The sequence below is a fragment of the Canis aureus genome, chromosome 8 (genome assembly GCF_053574225.1).
Source record: "Canis aureus isolate CA01 chromosome 8, VMU_Caureus_v.1.0, whole genome shotgun sequence".
NCBI lineage: Eukaryota > Metazoa > Chordata > Mammalia > Carnivora > Canidae > Canis > Canis aureus.
In genome coordinates, this window is record NC_135618.1 from 7,025,624 (window position 1) to 7,047,173 (window position 21,550).

General features: G+C 43.0%; 1 protein-coding gene across 4 annotated transcripts in view; it reads left to right on the plus strand.

Moving 5' to 3' along the window:
* ST6GALNAC3 (ST6 N-acetylgalactosaminide alpha-2,6-sialyltransferase 3) overlaps positions 1 to 21,550 on the plus strand; it is a 523,337-nt gene that overhangs the window by 16,055 nt on the left and 485,732 nt on the right. The window lies entirely within an intron of this gene.

Sequence of the window (21,550 nt, forward strand, 5' to 3'; positions counted from 1 at the left end):
GGCAGGAAGGTGGTTCTAGGAAATGGCTCTGAGTGAGGTGAAGGGATTATCTGTGCTTTTTCACTATTGTTTTCTTTCCCTTCAGCTGGAGGACTAAGAGTAGGCTCTGGTTCTGATTTTAAACTGATTTAAAGTGGCCCCATCAGAGACCTTGGCCAAGGGTATCCAGAGACTCAATAAACAGGAGCCTCGGGGTAGGTAACGTTCTCAGAGAGGCCCCGGGCCCCTTCCCCCATCGTCTCCAGGCCTCTTCTCATTTCCTGTGTGATGTGGAGGGGTGGGGGCTCCAACATCTGGTACTTGGGAGCGTGGGGGAAGTTAACTCCCAAAGAGGTGGCTCGGGGGCCAGGAAAGAGGGGAGCCCCTGTACTTGAGTCATTCTAGTCTTTGTGTAGAAAGAGGCCTGTACGTGTCTGCGTGCACGTGGGAAATGTAACTGTACAAATAATAACATACAGCCACGTTCATTCAATCAGTTGTACCTTCACATTTACTCAGCTTTGAAAATTCTTGCCCATAAGATCCTTCTTGGAAGGCAGGTCTCCCTAATTTCAGAGGCTGTTTTGTTGTTTAGCGTATTTATTAGCTGTGCCTTTACCAGACTCCAAAATAAAAACTGCTTTGGTTTGTTTGCATCTTGACCTGAGAAGGTCACGAGCACGGGGCGCCTGGGTGGCTCAGTCGGTGGGGTGTCTGCCTTCGCCTCGGGTCATGATCTCGGAGTCCCAGGGTCAAGCCCCACGTTGGGGGAATCCCTGCTCAGCTGGGAGCCTGCCTCTCCCCCTCCCTCTGCCCCTCCCCTTGCTCCTCCTCTCTCTCTTCCTCTCTCTCGAATAAATAAGTAAAAAATAAATAAATAAATAAAAAATCATGATCACAAGGGAGATAGAAGTAAAATGCGTACGTCCTGCATTGGAAATGAGTCATGGTGTGGGAATAGAATGTGCACCTGGAGCTCATCCTAGGTTTCAAGGACTAGAACGAGCAAGGACCCCCCTCCTTGGGACAAGTGAGTACCCACTTGCAGAGAGCAGCGCCATCATTCCTGGCACTGTCGCTTGGTGTTCCTGGCCCTACTAGTAGACTGGACTCTAAAGAAAGAGGGGTAGAGGTCTCTCTGGGAAGGTTTTGCCCTCTCAATCAGGGAAACTGGGAAAGCGGGGCTGTTCTCAAGGATGTGGGTGGTAAGAAGATTTGGGGTGCAAGGTGAGAGCCCCACCAACGCTGAATCTGATTCCGGCTTTGTGATGAGTATGTGTCATGACAGTAGGATGTTTATTTACTGCACTGCTGTCCAGTAGAGATATAACGCAGCTCCCTTCCACGATTTTACATTTTCTAGGAGCCTCGTTAAAAAAAAAAAAAAAAAAAAGTGAAAGGAGACAGGCAGCACTGACTTTAATAACTTACTCTATTTAAGGCAATATATCCAATATCACTCTGTGTAACCCATTTTCATTTCAACATGTAATCAATATAAAAATTATTGATGAGTCATTGATGTTTCCTTTCCTTGAGTCTTCAAAGTCCGGCGTACATTTTGCCACGACAGCGTATCTCAATTCGGATGCTGACTTTTCATCAGAAATTTGGGTTTTATGAAACATACGGTCAAAAAAGTAGATTCACATGTTCAGGTTGCTCTCAGAGATGCTCAAGTGCTCATTAGTTTTAAACGTCAATAAAATGAAATGAAATGAAATGAAATGAAATGAAATGAAATGAAATGAAATGAAAAATGTGGCTCCTCCGTCACACCAGCCACCCTTCAAGGCTGGACAGCCGAGTGTGGGGAGTGGCGACTGTCCTGGAAAGCATAGTTGTTTCCGTCTTCATCCTCACCATCGAAGGGACCACTAGCTGATGGGGCCATGGGAGGGCGTGGGGAGCTGGAGGGGAGGACACTCCTGTTGCTCAGGCCACTGGCAGCCCAAGGAAGGCAAATGGTGAGCAGGTAATGAACATGGGACCTAGGGACACACTGGAGCCTTTACTGAGCCCTTGGAATTTCTGCTGCAATGGCGTTCTCGGGTTTTCCACATCCTGTGCCGATTGGCCCCCTAGATGTTGAACAGCTGTGCGCTCTCCCAGGGGAGGGCTGCTTCGGTCTCCGCGTGTTAGCGTGAACCCCCGTGGGCTCTGAGGGTGGAAACTGGCTGTGTACACCTCTATGTGAGCCATCCCTCTGCTCCAGCAGGGCAGCCCACACGTGGCAGCAGCGTGGACATCCAGAAAAAACTACGTCTTCCTCTAAGTCAAGACAGTAAGGTGATTGGAGTTCCTTGGTACAATTGGCTTGTTTCCCCTGCTGGTCTGTAAATACAGCAAAATGCTAATAGCTGCATGTCCAGTGGCGCTTGGAGCAAATCAGCTTGGAAACCTGCAGTTCTGTTTTGTTTTTGTTTTTTTCAGCTCTGTTTTGTTTTTGTTTGTTTGTTTTGTTTTGTTTTTTTTTTTTTTTTGCAGCTCTGTTTTGTCTATGCCTCTGCCTCACATACCTGCCCCGCTCCACCTAGTTTTCCTGGATCGGGACACGGACACTTCGTTATACTCCTGACAGTGGCTGCTGGTTGCCTCGTGCCTTCTTTCTGGCAACAGCCTGCCAGATATGTTACAGCGATTTGTGATCCCTGAGATTTCAGGATGGGCATCATTATTTACTCTTGTTGGGCTGCCGAGGGGACTCCGGTTCCTACTGCTTAACGGTTGTGCTGATGCCAAGAGGGCCAGGCCAGGGGCCTCAAACTACCTAGGCCTTGGGCCCCATCCCCTGTCCCCTGTGTGCGTAGCTCAGCATAGCCTCTGGTGAAGGATGGGTTTTGCGGTTTTAATGGTTGAATAAAAAAAAATAAAAAATCATAAGATTTCATGATGTGTGAAAATGTGGGACATTCAGGTATCAGTGTCCACCAGGAGCTCTCCTGGCACACAGCCGTGCTTATTTGTTTCCCAGTCTCGGTCTGCTTTCATGCTCCAGTAGCAGAGTTGAGAAGCTGACATTTGGACTGCAAAGCCTTACAAAATTTGCTGTCTCTTTACAGAGAGAGCGTGCCAACCCCTGCGCCAGACTGAAGTTCTCGTGGCAGCCTGGAAGAGCGGGGCCCTGGGCCCGGGGGCCCGACGGTGTAGGTCCGGGTCAGAGCTCGAGAGTCTGCGTGTCAGGCCACAGTCCTGACATACCAGGTCACGAGTAGTTGTGGGGTTCCGAAGGCTGAGCACACAGGCGGTGCCCCCCACCCCAACCGACAAGTCGGTTTAGGGATCTAAGTCGGGTGCACTCCCATAAGCTCTTCGGGCCTTGTAGTAAATCTGGTTTCTCCCCTCATCGTTCTCATTAAACCCCATGTTTGCTGGTGCCGCGGGGCTCAGGCCACCGTGAATATGGACAGGCGTGGGGCTCCCTGTCGACAGCCCGGGGCTGGGGGTGAAATGACCCCCCGATGGCTGGCACTCCGCAGGTGTTTCTGGAAACTGTTTCCTTCACGTCAGTTTCATAATCAGTTTGTATTGATTTAGAAGCCAGGACTTCGGTTCCCTGCTGTGAGTGTATGTCAGACCCTTCCTTGTGCCCTGTTTCTGCTCCTGCCCCCGACCCCAGGTCCCCCAGGTCCCCCCAGGTCCCCAGCTGCAGGAAACAGCTTCTGTAGTCAAACCGTCCTGGCTTTGGTCGTGAAAGGTAACGCCTTAGTGCTAGAGTTCCCTATCTTGATTATCGGCTTACTCCATCTCCTATTTAAAAAGTCATTATTTAAGGATTAAGAATGGGGAGAATGAAGACCGGCCAAAGACCATAGGTTTTTTTTTTTTTTTTTTTTTTCACGTTGATGATTCACAGCCTTGTTTGGGATTTTAATAAGTAACACAAAGCATTGGAAACTGCTGATTTAATCTCTTCTCAGGGGCTCATGTTGGCATAAAGGAAATAAGTCTCTAAGGTGTAGCTTCTTCCTTTCTCCTAGCACTCGTGTCCGTGCTTTTACTCACGGTGCAGCTCATTTTTCTGATGCCCCATCCCCCGCCCCATTTCTAGCCTCGGAACCGTCCCCCCCCAGTACGGAGGTTGCTATAGGGATCACTGTAGATGGGGGGGGGGGCTCGCAGAGCTCTGCGGCCAGGGGCCCAGGTCATAAGCCATTCCATTAGGAATTCCCTGGGAAACGGGACTCACTTGGACGCCCGGTATAAAACCATCGGTGGGGGGTGACGACAGCTCAGGGGTGTCATCCTGCACACCTTTGGACGCCTGCAGGCCGACTTCACAACTACTCGTGTTTGCTCTTTTACTGCTGACTTCTCGACCTGTGTCCTTCCCCTCCCTCTTTCTAGGAGACCATTCATTCCCCAGCAGCAGCACTTCCCTGCCACCGTTGGCCTGCTGCTGTATTTTTTCTTCTCTCATTCCTTCAGTTGGGAGGAAGAGACTCTCTCTCTCCTACCCTGGTTTATGTCACTTAATTATTTGTTCCTTAGCTGGTTTAATGTTTATTTAATTCTTCCATCCTGTTTAACCCCAGCAGCCTGGTTGATGGCTTACGATGAGCCAAGATTCCTGCTCGCGCCTTCTAACTTGTTGGTAGCAGTAAGGTTTGTGGTGCTCTCGTCCATGCTGACCCCTCATAATAAACCCTTATTTAAGGAAATGACATCTGGGGGCACCTGAGTGGCTCAGTGGTTGAGCATCTGCCTTTGGCTCAGGGCGTGATCCCGGGGTCCTGGGATCGATTCCCCCGTCGGAGCCTGCTTCTCCCTCTGCCTGTGTCTCTGCCTCTCTCTGTGTGTCTGTCATGAATAAATACATAAAATCTTAAAAAAAAAAATAAAGGACATCTGAACCCTATATCACTCTAGATTTCTATATCAGAAAAATTTGAAATTCACTATATGTTCTAGATTTGTTTAGGTGAAACGGTCTGTATTTGACCTGCTTTCCCCTCTTCAGCAAACAGAGGCTTGTGAAGAGCAAGTTTATCATCAGGCACTTCGAGAGAACCCAAGTACAGTAGGTGAGAGACGGGGGGTAGAGGGCTTGGAGATGAAACAGAAGCTGAGGATTTGTTTGTTTTTAAACAAATTTAATTAATTAAGACACTGCACACCCAATGTGGGGCTTGAACTCATGGCCCCATTATCCAGAAATCGCATGTTGTACCCCTTGAGCCAGCCGGTGCTCCAGAGAAGCTGAGGATTTGATTCCTTTCTAAGGGAGACTGAGTCTGCATGGATGATAATACTCATTGTAACAGTAGCTTACGTTCACTGAGCGCTTACTGTTTTTATTTTGAGGCCTTTATGTTTTTGCGTTTGTCTCATTTAATCAAGCTCAGAAGGTAGAGACGAGTAAATTCCCGTATAGATGAAGCAATTGAGGCTTAAAGAAGTTGAGTAACCTCCCCGAGGTTGTACACAAGGCGGTCGGGGTGTGCATGGGCAGGATTTGAATCTGGGAGTCTGGCCAAAGTAAAAAATATGTAATAGAATCTGCTCCTATAGTCATACATGGACAAACCTATTTGTAACTTGCCCACAATAAGAATGATAACTTTAATGAACATTTATTAGGTACTAACTTTATCGTAGGTCTTGTAAGGTGTACACACGATTCCCTTTGATATTCGATAATTCTATTAGAAAAATACTCTTATTATCAAGTCTTTTTTACCTGTGAGGAAACTCTGAGTCTTAGACAATAGTCATCTTCTTTGCCCAACCCCATGGCTAGTGAGAAGAGAATTTGTGTGACCATATTATTTTTATTAACTATTTTGCTAACTAGTACTTGAAAAAAAATTTTTTTAGATTAAGTTTTTAATTTTAGCTCCAGTATAATTAACAGACAGTGTTATATTCGTTCGGGTTCTACAATAGAGTAATTCAATGATTCTAAACATCATTCCATCGTGATAAGTGTAATCTTAATTCCTTTCACCTCTTTCACCCATCTCCCACCCACCTCTCCTCTGATATGCTTTATTTTACTTTATTTTATTTTATTTTATTTTATTTTATTTTATTTTATTTTATTTTATTATTTTATTTTTTCATTTCATTTCATTTCATTTCATTTCATTTCATTTCATTTCATTTCATTATCTCATTTCATTTTTTAAGTAGGCTCCATGCCTAACGTAGAGCCCAACGTAGAGCTTGAACTCATCACCCTGAGATTAAGACCTGAGCTGAGATTGAGGGTCAGACACTTAACTGACTGAGCTACCCAGGCACCTGGCATGCTTTATTTTAAACAAGTACCCTCATGTAAAGTTTTTTTTTTTTTTCAAACAGGAACATTTTTTTTTTTTTTAAATTTGAAGCATACTTCAGAATACACGGTTCTAAAAGCTATATATGAAACATTCCATCCAAGAAAAATAGAAAACACATTTTCTTCAAGTATACACAGAAGAATCCCCTGGTTAAATCACATAAAAGGAGACATGACAAATATTATGAATTTAGAAAGACTAAAATCATACCAAATATATTTTCCAACTTACAGTGGTACAAAACTAAAAGATCAACAATAAAATCAGGTTGGAAAATCTACAATGTAAATATTAAATATTTAATATGTAAATATCAAACAGCACACTACTGCACAAGCAATGGGCCAAATAAGAAATCAAACAGCAAATCAAAATATGTCTCAAAACAAAAGGAAAGCCAATGTTCCAAAACCTATGGGATGCAGCAAAAGCAGATGTTAGAGTGAAATTTATGCTATAAATGCTCATATTAAGAAAAAAAAGTTGAACTTAACATTACACCATAAGGAACTAGAAAAAGAAGAAACTCAGCTGAAATTTCGTAGAGGCAAAAAATCACAAAGAAAAATCAGAAATAAATAAAATAGAGACCAGAATAAACAATAACATAACATTGAAAGTAATGACCAGTTCTTCCACGACCTATTGTTATTAGCTAACATTTATTGTGGATGAAGGCCTGGGCGCTATTTTCAGCACTCTACACTTATTAACTCATTTAATCTCTATTTTACAGTTAAGGAAACCGAGGCACAGAGTGGTTAGGATCAGCAAAAAAATTTTTGGCTCTGGTGAAACCCAGGCACTCTGGCTCTGGTGTCAGTGTAGGTAACAGACCTGTGCGTGGCCACACACCCTGTTTTTAATTGTTTTTGTTTGTTTGTTTTGGGTGTTTTTTTTTTTGCCACTTTGACGGTTTACCTCTTAGCGCAGAGAATCACTTAGGACTATTGAAATCCTTTCCAGTAGGAAATCAACCCACATCAAAGGAGCTTACATAAATAAGGAAGGTGGCTTGATTTTTGACTTGAGAGAAACTGAATTAAAAAAACCTTTTTGTTTTTGGGGACGCCTGGGTGGCTCAGCGGTTGCGCGTCTGTCTGCCTTTGGCTCAGGTCATGATCCCGGGGTCCTGGGATCCAGTCCCATATCGGGCTCCCTGCAGGGAGCCTGCTTCTCCCTCTGCCTGTGTTTTAAATAAATAAAATCTTAAAAACAAAACAAAACAAAACAAACCTTTTGGAGTGTTTGTTTGTTTTCCCTTTGAAGAATTTGAATCAGATCACACTTAGGAAAGACCCACTGGGTCATCAGATATGGAATTAGTTTCCTTGTGGAGATGGTGTTTGTACTGAGCCCAAGGCCATCATTCTGACTGGGTGGGGAATGCCAGGCACTTTGCCTTCTTGACTGCTCTCCCTGTTTTACCTTTCATTGCCGTCCCTTTGGAGAACTACACTGGGCAGCTAGAGTGATCCTTTAAAAAGTAAATATAAGAGAAGAAATGTGTGGGAAATATCAGAAAGGGAGACAGAACATGAGAGACTCCTAACTCTGGGAAACGAACTAGGGGGGATGGAAGGGGAGGAGGGCGGGGGGTGGGGGTGACTGGGTGATGGGCACTGAGGGGGGGCACTTGAAGGGATGAGCACTGGGTGTTATTCTGTATGTTGGTAAATTGAACACCAATAAAAAATAAATTTATTATAAAAAATTAAAACAAAATAAAATTGGACATCAAAAAAATAAATAAAAAGTAAATATAATTATGGGAATTGCCCGTCTAAATCTTTTAGTGGCTTCCCATTTTACTTGGGACCAAATCTAAACTCCTTCCCGCGGCTCACAATGCTTAGGATTTTGCTTTTGCTTATTTGAGAAATCATCTCCTATGCCTTAGTCCCCTGATCATTTTCATTCCATCCAGTTCTTGGACCCTGTCCAGTTCCTTTCTGCTTCAGAGCTTTTGGGCTGCCGTTCCCCACCTTCCATAACTTGCCCCCACCCCCGTGTTTTTGTTGTTGTTGTTGTTTTTTTTTTTTCTAGGCTATCTCTTCCCCTCTTCTGTGTCCCAAATTAAAATGTATTGCCTCAGACAGGCCTTCTGCTGATTATGCCAATAATATAATTCTTCCTGACATTTCCCGTTGTGCTCCCCTGTTGATTGTATGTATAGGACTTTCTTACTGTATGAAGTCATGTGTATTTGTTTGTTTACTTGTCAGTCAAAAGACTAAAAGGGCAGGGATCGTGGTTATCTTATTCCTCACTGTGTCTCTAGCATCCAGTCCAGCACAGTGCATTCAACAAACTAATGAGTGGTTGAATGAATGAAATTTCAGGCAAAAAAAAAAAGAAAAAAAAAAAGAAGCATGTGCAAAGATATGGCGGCATGAGATATGAAGCAACAGGTCATTTTGGGGAGTAGTGAAAGTTGTGGGGGCACCTGGGTGGCCCAGTAAGTTGAGTGTTTGACTCTTGGATTTGGCTCAGGTAGTAGTCCCAGGGTCGTGGGCTAGAGCCTGGCTCTGCACTCAGCAGCGGGTCTGCTTGAGTTTCTCTCTTTCCCTCTTCCTCTGCCCCTTCCCTCCCTCCCTTTCTCTCTCAAATAAATAAATCCTCAAAAAAAAGTTGTGGAGATGGCTCTACCTGGCCTGGTTTTGGGAGCTGGAGGAGATGATATATGGGGTTAGATCGTGAAGGATTATGTGGGTCCTGCCAAGGAGTATGAACTTTATCCTCTGGAAATGAGGAAACACTAATGGTTTATTAATGCAGTTGAGGTATCGAGTCAGAGAGAACATTCTGTTGTCTCATTGTCTGTTAGAGTACTCAAGAGTCCTTACTCTGACTCTCATTATTGTCCTTTGTCTTTGGAAATTACTTGTCCCAATTATGATTTTGCTACAAGGACTGCGTATGCAGAATTTCAAACAGAATGCTGGAAATTAAAATATACCAAAGATGTAAGTGTGCGTGTTTGTGGCATAGCTTGGTGTTTTTTTTTTTTTAACCTATCAAATACGGTTAAGCCAAAGATAAAATAAATAAAAATAAAACTAAACATTTTATACCAATAAGTTATTAGTTTTTCAGGTTGTCCAACTTTCCGTTTCGTGAAGAGAATCTTAAATTTGGACATTACCTCTTGAGTCATTTAGATGATACGGAGCAGACCGCAGGCTCTGTTTGGTAGAGCTGACTTGTACATTTGCTTGGTAGTATTTCAGGAGGATGCTGTGTAGTTCTGTCCTGGGTCAGTTGTACAGCGACCGTCTTGGGAGCCTGCCTTGACAGGACAACATTATCATCTTTGCAGCAGCCACTGTTTATTGAGCATCTACTATGTGGCAGGCACTGAACTAGTCATCTCACAGTACGTGTGGGTAAGACTTGACAGTAGATGTGTTCCCCTTGTAGAGATGGAGAAGGCTCAGGGACGTTAAGTACCGTAGTCTCCCCCTGTCCATGGTGTTGCTTTCCACAGTTTCAGTTAACTGTGGTCTGGAAGCAAATGATCCTCCTTCTGACATATCAGAAGGTTAATCGTTGCCTAATGCCTACGTCATCCACTTCACTTCAGTCATCACATAGGCACTTTATCATCTCCCATCACATGAAGGGTGAGTACAGTACATAAGAGATCTTGAGAGAGAGAGACTACATGCACGTACCTTTTATTATAGTATATTGTAATTATTCTATTTTTTAAAAGATTTTATTTATTTATTCATGAGAGACACAGAGAGAGACGGAGGCAGAGACACAGGCAGAGGGAGAAGCAGGCTCCATGGAGGGAGCCCGATGTGCGACTGGATCCTGGGTCTCCAGGATCACACCCTGGGCTGAAGGTGGCGCTAAACCACTGAACCACCCGGGCTGCCCGTATTATTGTATTTTAATATTAGCTATTGTTGATGATCTCTTACTGTGCCCAATTTATGAATTAAGCTTTATCATAGGTGTGTATATATAGGGAAAAAACCCATATATATATATATGTTTCTTATATCTATATAGTTTGGCATGATGCATGGTTTCAGGCATCCACTTGGGGTTCTTGGACTGTATCCCCTGTGGATGAGGGGGGATGAGTGTAATTCTCTCATGTGAGTCGTGGAACCTGGGGATTAAATTCAGACCTGTCTGGCTCAGAATGCCCCACTTTTATTTTTTCCCTCTGCTGTTGTGCCTCTGTAGAGGAGAGAGTCATATAGGACTATTGAGATAAACTAAACATAGCTATACTTTGAAGGAGTTTATAGAAATAATTTTAATCTGAGTTAAACTGGTTATTAAAAAAATCAAAGAATTCTAAAAATACTGTTTTGGGGGGGAGGTTGGGGAGAGGGAGAGAGAGAATCTTAAGCAAGCTGTACGCCCAGCATGTGAGTGGGGGCTCCGTCTCACGACCCTGAGATCATGACCTGAGTTGAAATCAAGAGTCAGATGTTTAACGGACTGAGCTACCCAGGTGCCCCTAAGAACACTTTTTAAATTTGAAGAACTTTTAGACTAGTTTACACTTCGGCAGACATTTTATTCAATCTGTTCAGCTCACTTCAGCCCTAGTAAGATTAGTTTCACTGATGGGCAGGTCCCTGAACAGAATCTTGATGGAGGGGTGTGAGCTTTGGGATGACTGTGCTGCATTCACCTACTGGTCTCCCCACCACAGCCTCCTCCTTACTCATTCTAGAATCTGTTCTTCATGCAGCAGCCAGAAGGAAATTTTAAAAATGTATATAAGTTGATCTCCTTCCCTTCCCTACCTGGTCATATTCTGGGCAAAAAAAAAAAAAAAATGCAAATAATTTTGCAGTCATAAGGGATTAATATACAAAATATACGAGGAATACTCACAATCCATGAGCAGAGAAAAATAATCAAATTAGAAAGTGGGCAAAGGCTGTGAGTCGATATTTTTCCAAAGAAGACATATGCATGGCCAATAGGTACACAAAAAGATACTCAAGGTCACTAATTATCAGAGAAATGCAAATCAAAAGCCCAATGATATATTGCTTCATGCCTGTTAGAATGACACTGTTATCAAAAGGATAAAAATAACAAGTGTGGGCAAGGATGTGGAGAAGAGGGAACCCATGTGAACTGTTGGTGGGAATGTAAATTGGTGCAACCACTGCAGAAAACAGTATAGAGGTTCCTCAGAAAATTAAAAATAGAACTACTATACAAAAACACTGACTTGTAAAGATATCTCTGCACTCTCATTTCATTGCAGCATTATTTATAATAGCCAAGGTATGGAATTAACCTCAGTGTCCATCGATGGGTGATTGGATAAAGAAAATGTGTACGTACTTACAGATGTGTATGCGTGCATGTACGTGCGCGCGCACACACACACACACACACACACACACAGGAATATTACTCAACCATGAAAAAGGAAATGCTGCCATTTGCACTCCAGGGCATTATGCTATGTGAGATAGAGAAGAACAAATACTACATGGCCTCACTTATATGGTCTTACTTACATGTGGAATCTAAAATAAAACAAAACAAAAAGGAACTCTTAGACACAAAGAGAGCAGACTTGCCAGAGGTGGAGGGTTGGGGGTGTGTGACGTGGGTGAAAGGGGTCAAAAGGCACAAAATTCCGGGATGCCTGGGTGGCTCAGAGGTTGGGCGGCTGCCTTTGGCTCAGGTCGTGATCCCGGGATCAGAGGGAGAGCCTGCTTCTCCCTCTGCCTATGTCTCTGTGTCTCTCATGAATGAATAAGTAAATCTTTAAAAAAAAAAAAACAAAAAATACAAAATCCCAGTAATAAAATGAATGACTCCTGGGGATATAATGAGCAGCATGGCGACTATAGTCAGTAATACTGTATTGCATATATGACAGTTGCTAAGAGAATAGATCTTTAGAATTCTCATCACAAGAAAAGAATTTATTACTATGCGCGCGCGCGACGGGTCTTACTTAATATCCACTTATTGTCATTTTTGCACTGTGTACAAATACAGAATCCTTATGTTGCATACCTGAACCTAACATAATGTTCTATATTAATTATATCTCAATAAAAAATGCATAGGGGATGATCTTGTTCCCTCTCCTGATTGGCCAGTGGCTTCCCTTTCATTTGAAAGAAATTATAAGAGTTTCTATCATGTTTCCGCAGGCCGGCATGCCCTGCTCCGGCCTCCCTCTGCAGCCTCCGCTAAGGCAGTGATCCTCGCTATCTCTGGTTTGGCTACTCTGAGATTTGTTTCAGCTCCTGGACCTGAAACAGAACATTGGTGGGGAGCGTGTGTGGCTCAAGCTTGGGCTGGACCCAGGCAGGCGACGGGTGGGAGGTCAGGGAGCCTAAGCAGTTTGCCCTTGACCTCGTCCAAAGAGCGAGCACCTTTGGAGCATTTCGGATAGTGGAGCACCTTGGAGACCTTCCATGCAGGGGACTAAGTGTGCGGGCTGGAGCCACTGAGCCGGACAGAGAACTCTATCCCATTGTCTCGTTGACTTTCTGGAGTGTTCGGAGTCCTTGGGTCGGGCCTGCTCATTGTTCGTTGTGCCTAGAAGTTCCTTGTCCCGACGAGGGCAGCCCTAATGATTACCCACGCGGAATTTTTATCAGAAAGCTGTGAGTTAGAACGCGGCGATGCCATTTCTCGCCCTGGCTGGGCCGCGCTCAGCCTCATCTCGCCCAGCTGGGCAGGGGCGTGCTGCCCAAGGACCACGTCTGCGTGCCCGCCTTAGTGGCGTTGTGTCATCTCTAAAATACGTGGACGTTGGATGAACCAATACATCGATCCAAGTTGAAAGTGCTAATGCAAGTAAGATATTCTTGGCAAGTAAAGCTGCTGGTATAGGTGTCGGAATTTCGTTTAATCTGGGCAGTCCTAAATTTAAGTCATCTTTTTTTTTTTCTTAAGGTGTTATTTATTTATTCATCAGAGATACAGAGAGAGACAGAGGCAGAGACACAGGCAGAGGGAGAAGCAGGCTCCATGCAGGGAGCCTGACGTGGGACTCGATCCCGGGAACCCCGGGGTCACGCCCTGGGAGGAAGGCAGACGCTCAACCGCTGAGCCACCCAGGCGTCCCCAGAAGTCATCTTTTGAACCCTTAGCTCATTAATGGGACAGTTGAGGTTCTTTCTGACTTGGATGAAGAGTTGATGCTTGCACTCTGAAACTGGAATTTTGGGGGCTTGAGATTCTTCTGGCGCAGTGCCTGTATGGGCCCACCCTTGACTTGGGGTGCAGGCCCACACGGTTGCCCCGAGGAAGCTGTTTGTTGAGCCACCCTAAGCTCCAGACCTCAAGCTGAGCACCGCGGCGTATGTGGCCGCCAACGCTTCTTTCAGCCTGTGACTTTTTGGTAGGTCCCCTGGGAGTCTGCGTTAGTGATGGAGGTTTAGTAAGTCCCCAGGAGGTAAGGGTTTAGAGAAGGTAAGCCGAAGAGCTAGTGGACCCAGGGCCAGGGAGTCCGGCTCAGTTCTGGCTGCCTCCCCAAATCCTTGCTCTTAACCCCGGGCCTGAGCTGGTCAAGAGGCTGCTCTACAGACAGGTTGGAAAGGAGACGGCTCTCCTTTCCCGTAGACCTTAAATAAAAACCCCATTTTGTGGCCATTTGGCCCAAAGCCCATCTCTCTGTCTTGGGTTTATTTCTCTAATTACAAATATATGTGGTTTTGCCTAGTAGATTTTTTTTTTAAAGATTGTATTTATTTATTTGAGAGAGAGAGAGAGCGAGAACACAGGAGCACACGTGCTGGGGGAGGGGCAGAGGCAGAGGGAGATGCGGGACTTGATCTCAGGACCCTCAGTCACGACCAGTGCAGAAGGCAGATGCTTAACCCAATCAGAATAAGGAAGGAGGGACAGCCCGGGTGGCTCAGCGGTTTAGCGTCACCTTCAGCCCAGGGCGTGATCCTGGAGTCCCAGGATCGAGTCCCACGTCGGGCTCCCTGCATGGAGCCTGCTTCTCCCTCTGCCTGTGTCTCTGCCTCTCTCTCTCTCTGTGTCTCTCATGAATAAAGAAATAAAATCTTTAAAAACAAAAACAAAAACAGAATAAAGAAGGAGGTTTTCTAAAATAGTAATGGCAAAGCAAACGTTTTTTTGTTATGTACCAGGTGCTCTTAGAAGTGCTTTTTAATGAGAGTTTCAAGTCTGATCCTCACCACAACCCTGTGATAAGGATGCTATTGGGTCCATTTTACAGAGGAGGAAACTGAGATGCAGACAGGCTGGACGAAGGGGTGGCCTCAGGGCGTGTGACACGTGTGATTGTGGGACAGACGGCACACTCAGAGGCCCTCACGCTTGATTTCATGTTATGTGTTTGCCGTCTAAAAATTCTTCGTGACTTTGAAGAAGGGGCCTTGCGTTTTTATTTGCTCGGGATCTCCCCCAAAATGATGTAGCTGGTCCTGTCCTGGTGAGTCGCCTAATGTGACTCAGCGGTGAGCGGCAGACTTGGAGTCAAACCCACACTGCCTGGCCTTAAGCAGACCCTCTTTCAGTTATGTTCTAGGGCGTCTCCAATCTCCCATATTCTTAAAGCGAACTCCCTCCACCTTCTTCTTTGGACTTGTCTTTTGAGACAGGTGGCTTACCTCCTCTCTGTTGAATTCTTTCGATTTGAGTTTTGTTTGTTGGGCCCAGCCTGTGATACATAAAATTTCCCAATTTGGTTCATAGGAGGGCAGTAGGGAAGATTGGAAGATATGCTAAGGATTTCATATCCTTGCTATAATCAAAGAACCGTAGCCTAAAAATAAACGAGAATCAGGTGGAGGTACCGTAACATATTTGTTTTGTACAACTTTACTAGAAAAAAATCGAAAAAAAAAAAAAAAAAAAAGACAGCTCCAGTGCACGGGAAGGGAGGCATTCCCTCAGCACTGCCTATCTGCATGCGGTGCTTTCTGGATTGGCAGCACTTAATTACCACATACAGTTTTATGGACTGTTTTATGAGAAGCTGCTTTTTAGCCTTGCCTGGATTGCTATAAAGGGAAATACACAAAGACAAGAGAGGATTTACATCACGTTGGCAAAAATCGTCCCTCCATGGTCTATGGTTATAACCCGAGACAGCCCAAGATCCATCTCTCGGCATTTCCTGAGAACCTTCTGTGGAGAGGCAGAGGCCAGCCACACACCAGAGCTCAGAGGTGCAAGGAAATAAGGACACAGGTGTAGTCACCACAGGGCAGCCGGGGCTTGACGGAGGCACACGCAGACCATGGGAACCCCAGAAAAGCATCTGACATGTTAAGAGGAGACTAGGAATTTCAGGGGAATCGTGTAGGTGGAGAGGTGAGAACGAGTGTCCAGGGTGGAGGGAACAGTGAGCACAAAAACAAGGAGGTGAGGGAGGCTGCGGTCGGGGTGGACGTCAAGGACGGGGTCCTGCCCAAGGCGTTGGCCACGATATTGGAGAGGCCGGTGGGGACCACATACTGCAGAACTTGGTGTGCTAACTTAGGGAGTGGAGGTGTATAGCCCGAGGTATAGGGCCAGTGACGATGATCATGGCTAATGTTTGCGAGGGCTTCTTCCAGAAACTGTAAATATCCATGTGGTCTCTGGTCACATGACACGAGGAGCACGCTCAGTCATCATCGTCTGCGTATGAGACGACTGAGGCCTTTGGGATCAGCTGGGGTCCTCGATCTACCACTCATGGCAGGATCTGGGGGCAGGCCGCGAACCATTTTGAACCTTCGTTTCCCTGTTTCTGACCCTGGCAAATTTAGAACCATCTTGCCTCCACGGTTTGTTGTCAGGAACAACATGAAGTAAGACTACTACTTTGTATAAATGATATTTGTTTAAATTGCCTGTAGCGTAAGAAAAATTTTATCTACTACTTCTACTTTTTCTTTTCTTTTTTTCTTTCTTTTTTTTTTTTTTTTTTTTTTGCTGTCATTTGTGGCCACCGAGGGTTGTTGATTGAATTTTCTAACGTTTCATACCCTCTCATGCAGGGACGGTTCTGGGTCAGCCTGGTAAGGTCAGCCCGGAAGAGATTGGAGGAACTGGCGGTGCCGGTGGAGGGCTTGGTTACCTAGGCAACATTTATCTACACTGGCGACCAAGGAGCCATCGCCTCCGCCTCCGTTTGATGCACAAGTGCACAAGTGCATCAGGTTACGGGGAAGATGGGAAGAAACAATTTTCTCTTGAAATAAGATTGATGCAGGCGTTAATTTCTTTTGAATGGCAGCTAATTTCCTGTCTTCAGAGAGCAGGACAGAGCTGAAACTTTAACTTGTGTCTGAAAATACTCAGTTTGTGATCCTGGCAAGCCTCTTAAGAAAAAAATCCAGTCCTGGCGCTGGACAGTTAGGCTTCCTGTCTTTTCAGAAGCTTATTGCATTTATTTTACGGCTTTGGGGGAATTAGAAAATAGTCCCTGGAGGACATTTCTTTAATGACTTGGAATATTAATGTAGGAAACTTGCCTGTTGGCCACTACAGGGAACACTGTAGCTTTTGTCTCTCATTGGCTATTGGATCCTTCACTCTCTAAAGTTTTTTTTTTTTAATGTTTTCTTTGTTGTGGAAGATCATGTATATTAGGAAAAATACACAAAATAATCAAATAGTCTGGTGATCAGTCCTAAGGTATGTTCACAACTGTTACCTGTGCTGAGGTGAAGGTCGAATGTAGCAGGTGTCCCAGAAGGGCTCCTCGTCCTCCTTCCCTGCACTGATGTTCTCTCCCTCCCCGCTAGGAGACCACTGTCTTGACTTTATAATGAAAAGCAAGGACGTTAGTACTAGAAGTTTTGTCACTTAACGCATATATTTCTGAACACTGTGGTTTAGCTTTGTACCTGTTTTGACTTTCATATAGATGGAATCCTACAGTATCGTTTTGTATTTGGCTTAGATTTTTCCGACATTTTCATTTTCTGAGATTCTTCCCCGTGAGGGTGTGAGTCATCTTTCATTCATTTTGCTTGCTGTACTTTATTATCTGAATATACACACAATTTATTTATCCACTTGACTATTGATGGGTATTTGGGGGTGTTTCTAATTTTTAGCATTATAGTAATGATGTTATTGACATTTTTTTTTTTTTTTTGATATAGGCTCCATGCCTAGTGTGGAGCCCAGTGCGGGGCTTGAACTCACGATCCTGAGCTCAAGACCTGAGCTGAGATTACGAGTCGGATGCCTAACCGACTGAGCCACCCGGGTGCCCTGATGTTATTAGAAACATTCTTGCACGTGTCCCTTGGGATGACAGACACGTGCATTTCTGTTGGTTGTGCACCAAGGTTCTTTGGCCTTGGTGATATTAAAGGATATGTATTTTTTAAGCTAAATCATTAACTATAGACTGAATACGTGTCAAATATTTCATTTAACTCATTAAGTGATGAGGGAATCGCCAAGGTGTTATAACTGGTTGAAAGAATGGAAAGAACCGCACATGTCTAGGCCTTAGGGATACTGAGATGGATTTACAAATAAATGCGAAATGAGTCTATCCACAAGACAATAATCATTGCATTATACCAGACAATTCATTTACAATTCTATAGTTAAGAAGCATTTGTATTTTTATCAGTTTTCTAAACTTGGAGAAACAGTGAAAAGACTGCAAAAGGCAGGACAACACGGAAGGGTGCATTGGACTGGACGCTCCATATTCTTTTTTCTTTCATGTCCAAAGTCTTTCACAATTTCCCCTGGCAGTCTGTCATACCAAACTGTCTTCCAAAGTGATTGTTTCAAATTATTGTCCCACCTGAAAGGTACTGGAGTTCCCGTTGCTCCACATCCTTAACAGCTGGTGGTGTCAGACTTCGTTTGTACCATTCTGGTAGGTTGTCTGTCAGTGGTATCTCTTTGTGGTTTTAATCTGCATCTCCCTGGAAAGCTGTTTTCAGATGCTTATTGGTTATTTGAATGTCTGCTTATTGTAAACTGTTGGTTCTAGTCTTTTCCCCATTTAAAAAAATGGGTCATTTCCCTCCTTTTTTTGGTAGAATTCTTTCTATGTGTTCTATACATTAATATATTACATATTTTCCTATACATGTTGTAGATTACTTCCCCCACATTTTGCTTGCTTGCCTTTTCATTTTTTTTTTACTGGTATCTATTGATGAACAAAACAATTTTTTAAAAGATTTTATTTATTCATGAGAGACACACAGAAAGAGACAGAGGCATAGGTGGAGGGAGAAGCAGGCTCCCTGCAGGGAGCCCGATGCGGGACTCGAACCCAGGACCCTGGGATCACACCCTGAGCCAAAGGGAGATGCTCAACTGCTGAGCCACCCAGGCATCCCTGAACAAAACAATTTTTTAAAAAAGATTTTATTTATTTATTCATGAGAGACACAGAGAGAGACAGAGGTAGAGACACAGGCAGAGGGAGAAACAGGCTCCATGAAGGAAGCCCAACGTGGGACTCAATCCCGGGTCCCCAGGATCATGCCCTGGACTGAAGGCGGGTGCTAAACCGCTGAGCCACCCGGGTTGCCCCAAAACAATTTTAAGAGAGCCCAGTTTTTTGTTCTTTTATGCTATAGTTAATGATTTTTTAAAATCTCTCCTTAAGAAGTCCTTCATTAATCTGATTTCTTGAAAATATTTAACTATGTAATTTTAACTTCTAGAAACTACACTATTTGACCTTTCAAATTTAAATATAAAAACCATTTAGAGTTTATTTTTCTGTATAATGTGAAATGAACTATCAATCCACACCCCTGTCCTTTTATGATATGCAGTTTTCCAGGCACCATTTATGAAAAAGCTGTCCTTCTACTCCTGCTTGGCAGAGACACCTTGGTCATATATCACATGTTCATATGTGTTTGGATCTGTCTCTGGGCCTTTTGTTAAATTCCATTGATCTGTTTGACATTTTCTTTGAGATTGATTTATTTATTTGAGAGAGAGAGTACAAGGGTGGGCAGAAGGGCAGAGTGAGAATCTCTCCGCTGACTGTGGAGCCTGAGGGTGGGGGGCTTGATCTCATGACCACGAGATCATGACCTGAGCTGAAACCAAGTGTTGGACTCTTAACCAACTGAGCCACCCAGACACCCTTGTTTGAGTATTTTATACCAGCATACTGTAGTGTTCTTATAATAAATTTTATTTATTTATTTATTTATTTATTTATTTATTTATTTATGATGCTGGGTAGGTCATAATATAATAAATTTTATAACGAGTTTTTATTTCTGGTAGAGCCAGCCCTTCCACCCTGTTCTTCATTTTGAAGGCTATTCTAGTCCTTTATATTTCCTTTTGAAATTTAAAATTAGTGTATCAAATTCCACAAAAACTGTGGATTTTCATTTGTGATTTTTTTAAAAAAATTTTTATGATAGTCACACAGAGAGAGAGAGAGAGGCAGAGACACAGGCAGAGGGAGAAGCAGGCTCCATGCACCGGGAGCCTGACGTGGGATTCGATCCCGGGTCTCCAGAATCTCGCCCTGAGCCAAAGGCAGGCGCTAAACCGCTGCGCCACCCAGGGATCCCTCATTTGTGATTTTTAAGACTGCATTGAATCTCCAGAAATTGCACTCCTAGGTATTTATCCAAGAGAAATGAAAGCATATGTTCACGAAAAGAGTTGTACATGAATGTTTATAGCACTTTATTCATGATTGCTCCAAACTGGAAAGAACCAATATGTTCGTTCATACAATATAAAACTACTAAGTAATGAGATGGAATGAACTACTGCTATACCCAATAACATGCGTGAATCTCAAAAACATTATGTTGAGCAAAAGAACCCAGGTTCAAAAGAATATATACCATGGGACTCCATTTATAAGAGGTTTTATAATACCCCCGACTACTCTATAGTGATAAATATCAAACCAGTGGTCGACAGGGGTAGGAAGTGGAAGAGATGGGGGGAGAGGGTGAACTGTATTTGGGTCCTGATTGGGGTGGTGATTACGGAATTCATCAAACCATACCTTAAACATGTGTGTATTTGATTGTCTGTAACATACACTTTGCTAAGGGTTTTTTGTTGTTGTTTTTCGTTTTTTTTTTTTTTTTTTGTTTGTTTGTTTTTTTAAGACTCCATTAATTCTATAGACCTGTTTGGGAAAAAACTGACTTTTTGTAATTTGAATCTTTTAATCTATGAATAGGCATATTGCTGCAAGGAGTATTGCCTTTAAATTCTCTGAATAATATACTGTTGTTTTCTACATAGAGATTTTTCATAGCTATTTAAGAATTAATCTAAGGCTCTTATTTTTAGACATTCTTGAGTATTTTTGATATTATTTTGGAATTTACTTTTTAAAATTTCATTTTATGGGATGTCCGGATGGCTTAGTCGATTAATCGTCTGCTTTTGGCTCAGGTCATGATCCCAGGGTCCTGGGATCAGGTCATGCATCAGATTCCCTGCTCAGTGGGGTGTTTGCTTCTCCCTCTGCCTTCCCCCATGTTTGTCCTTGCTCTCTCTCTCACATAAATAAATAAAAATATTTAAAAAAATTTCATTTTGTTTATACCTGGTACATAACCATGAAGTTCACATTTGTTTATTGGTTTTTATCCTGCAGTCTCATTAAGCTCACATATTGTCATTTATCTATATTTTTCTTTGGATTTCTATATCCACCATCATATCATCTGCTAAAAATGATACTTTTATTTCCTTTATTCCAATTATTTTATCTTTTATACTTTTTCTTACCTGATTATACCAGCTATCACTTTTAAAAAGATGTTGATTTGAAAAAGAAAGCTTTCAACATCTCAATATATGTTAGTAGTTTGTGGTAGTCTTTTTATTTTTTAAGATATGTTTTTAAGGAATTGTCTTCCTATTTTGCTAGAAGTTTTTAATCATCAATGGATATTGAATTTTATCAAAACTATCTTGCACATATAAAATCATTATATTTATTTCTCCTTAATTCTATTAATGTGGTAAATAACAAAAAATGTTAAATAATCATGTGCTTATTACAAAAATAATATGCTTAATTGGATCAAGATGGATTTATCTTTTTATATATTGCTGTATTTGGTTTGCTAATCTTTTGTTTAGGTTTTGCATCTCTGTTTTCATGAGTGTGATAGATCCCAAAGCTTTCTTTCTTATGAAGTCCATCTCAAGTTTTGGTTATCAAGATTATGCTTAAAATGAGTTAGGAAATATTTTCTTTTTCTGTTCTCTAGAGATGTTTGAGCAGGATCAGTATTGTTTCTTCTGGTAGGATTCCCTAGTGAGGCTTTCAGAAGCTGTTTTTTTTTTCTTTTTTTTGGGGGTGGTGGTCGGGCTTTAAATTATGCATT